This window comes from Alligator sinensis, unplaced genomic scaffold, assembly GCF_000455745.1.
Source record: "Alligator sinensis unplaced genomic scaffold, ASM45574v1 scaffold62_1, whole genome shotgun sequence".
Classification (NCBI taxonomy): domain Eukaryota; kingdom Metazoa; phylum Chordata; order Crocodylia; family Alligatoridae; genus Alligator; species Alligator sinensis.
In genome coordinates, this window is record NW_005842093.1 from 681,999 (window position 1) to 685,388 (window position 3,390).

Here is a 3,390-nt window from a genome sequence, read left to right on the forward strand (position 1 = left end):
TAAACCTCTGATTAGTTTCTCTGTAGTATAAAGATAATCCCTAGTTGTCATACAGGGGAATAATGAAACTGTGATGTGCTTTATTCCAACAATATATTCCCTATGGGTGCTATACATGTGACAATTTTTGCCATTTAAAGCATTCTAAAGCTGTCACTTAATAGATGGGAGTGACTCTTAAACATTTTTAAAATGTAGGAAATCACCTTAATTAAATATCATATGTGTTTTAAATGTAAGGTGAACTGCGGCAGTACATCTTAATTTACCCAGTTTAGCCCAGTATCAACATTCATTGTGCAATGTCCAGCAAGCCCTGCCTCCTACTCTGCAGAACTACAGCAAGGCACAAAACTCACACCAAACTGTGGAATGTACCTATTAAGTTTTAAGCCACTATACCTAAAGTGCTTTAAGTAAAGCGCAAAAGTTAAACCACCTTTGGAAATGCCAACCCTGTATGGCTGTGTCCAAATGCACACGGTTGTGTGGTATGTGGCACCGGACATGTCTGCAATACCACATACTGCACATTTAAATATTCTCCATGCTGCAAGGACATGGTGCTCATGTGTGCAGTGCTAATAGGTTCAGGGATAAAAAAATTGGGGGAAGGGGGGCTGAACGCATGTGTTCATGCATGTACCAGCTTTCCTGTGCAGGAAAGTCTGAAGGGGGAGGGGTGAGGGGAGAGTGAGAGGGAATGGGGTGGAGGGTGGGAATAGGCAGGGATCCAGAGGGAAAGAAGTTGAGCCGGGCCTGTGATTGGGACCAGGGGCCAATGAGCCTGTGTAGCCACCCCTTCCCCCATGCTCAGGGTTGTTGCCTGGTGCTGGTGCCAATGAACCTGCTTCCTCCAACCCTAGCACTGGCCCCAGCTGTCTCCCTGCACTGGCCCTGGCCCCGCACCACCTGGGGGGGCCTGGAGCAGAGAGCCGGATTGAGGCCAATCTCAGCTGTGCCATGGGGTCAAAGGGGATGGAGCTCCCAGGACCCCCATGCCCGCCCTGCCAGGTGTTGCAGAGCTGGGGCAGGGTGGGGAAATGGGATGGAGCTGTGGCTCGTCTGAGGGGTGCAGGGCAGGGGTGGTGGCTCACACCACTGCACACTTCCTGGGAGGCATGGGCAGTGCATGCCCCTGATCTGCATGGGGCAGGGTGGGCAACCACTGTGGGCTGTTGCTGGGGCAGTGCCAGATTCTTCTCGGCGGCGGGAAAGCATGCTACACTGGGGGTGGGTAGCAGGGGCGCGTGGGAGGGGGAGTTGTGTAATGGTGAATTTTATGGTGGCTGCAGCCACCTCCTCCACACTTAGCCTCCCTCCCAGTGCTGCTGCCACCTGCCCCCAGCATAGCATGCCTCCCACCCCCACTGGGAAGAGCCCAGCACAGCCCCACACCTGGCCCCAGCCCCAGTCCTGGCCCCAGTCTGCAGCGGCAGCCCACCCTGCCTCATGAAGATTGGGACACACCCCTCCATACCTCCTGTGGTATGTGTAGCAGCAGGAGCTGTGCCCCCCAGATGAGATGTTCATGGCTTAGTCCCATGCCACCAGCTGGGCAGTACCTGCCCCTCCCCACATCCCACCCCTGCTGCAGCTGCTGGAAGCCCTCAGCTGGGCTTCCTTGCAGCCTGTAACAGGAAACCTGAGCCCTGTTACCTAGAAGCATGGTGGCTTTAAGAACAGAACTTTCAGGGCACAGCAGGCCAGCAGAGCCACGGTTAAAAGCTGAGCCTGGCTGATTGGTCTGCTGATTGAGGCATCAAATGACCAGATGATAACTCAAGCTAGAAGTATATAAAACCTGGTCTGAGCTGTCTAGGAGATGGCTGGCTGAGAGTGTGGACTCCTGAGAAGTCCCAGGGAAGCTGTGGCAGCTCTTCAAGCAAGACCAGCAGGCAATGGAATGCAGAGACAGAGCCATGGAACTCTAAGCAGTCAGATTGTCTTCTGTACCTTTATTTTGTTATAGCCCAGGGGCTTACTGTTTTATGTTTCATTTGTAAACTGGTGGTTGGTGGCTGAGGTTGTAGGGGAGGTGGACGCCTCATTAACGTCCACAGGGTGCAGCTGCAAAGTGGCTGGAAAGCCTAGTGCCAGAGGGGTGCAGCAGACAATGGCCAGGGGCCCAGTTGGGGGCTAGGGCCTTAAAGCCAGGCCTGACACAGTAGGTATGGGCTAAAGGGCCTTGCCATATAAAAAGGGGACAAGGCCAGGTAGGTGTAAGCCCCAACAGAGAGTCAGGGAAAATCATATAGGGCCATGAGCCTAGAGAATATTAAGGGGCTAGAACCTTGAAGCCTAGCCCTATCTAGTGGGTCTAGGCTGGTGGGCCTAGCTAGAGAATCATAGAATCACAGAAGTAGGGTCAGAAGGGACCTTGTAAATCTTCAAGTCCGACCCCCTGCCTGGGCAGGAAGAAAACTGGGCTCAAATGACCCTAGTCAGGTAGGCATCAAGCTGCTTCTTAAAGACCCCCCGGGTAGGAGCCAGCACCACTTCCCTTGGAAGCTAGTTCCAGATCCTAGCCGCCCTAACTGTGAAGTAGTTCTTACGGATGTCTAATCTAAACCTACTCTCCAACAACTTGTGGCCGTTATTCCTTGTTATCCTGGGGGGTGCTAGGGGAAACAAGGTCTCCCCCAAACCCTTCTGGTCCCCCCTAGTGAGTTTATAGACAGTCACCAGGTCCCCCCTCAGCCTTCTCTTGTGAAGGCTGAACAGGTTCAGGTCCCATAGCCCCTCTTTGTAAAGTCTGCCCTGCTGTCCCCAGATCATGCAGGTGGCCCTCCTCTGGACCCTCTCAATGTTGTCCACATCCCTCTTGAAGTGGGGTGCCCAGAACTGGACACAGTACTCCAGCTGCGGCCTGACCAGTGTCGCATAGAGGTGGAGGGTCACCTTGTTGGCCCTACTTGAGATGCACCTGTGGATGCACAATAAGGTCCAGTTAGCCCTGCTGACTGTGACCTCGCATTGTCAGTCCATGTTCATCTTGGAGTCAATAATGACTCCAAGATCCCTTTTTACCTCTGTGCTCTCAAGAAGGGAGTTTCCCATCTTATAAGTGTGCTGCTGGTTTCTACTACCCAAGTGCAGCACCCTGCACTTGTCAGTATTGAAACACATCCTGTTTTTGTTAGCCCACCCCTGCAACCTGTCCAGGTCTTGCTGCAGTCTTTCCCTTGCTACTAGCATGCCCACCTCACCCCAAATTTTGGTAGCATCAGCAAATTTGAACAGGTTGCTTTTCACCCCATCATCCAAATTGCTGATAAAGAAATTGAACAGTGCGGGCCCAAGGACCGAGCCCTGGGGGCCTCCGCTGCCCACTTCCCCCCAGGTCGAATATGACCCATCCACCACCACCCTCTGAGTACAACCCTTCTG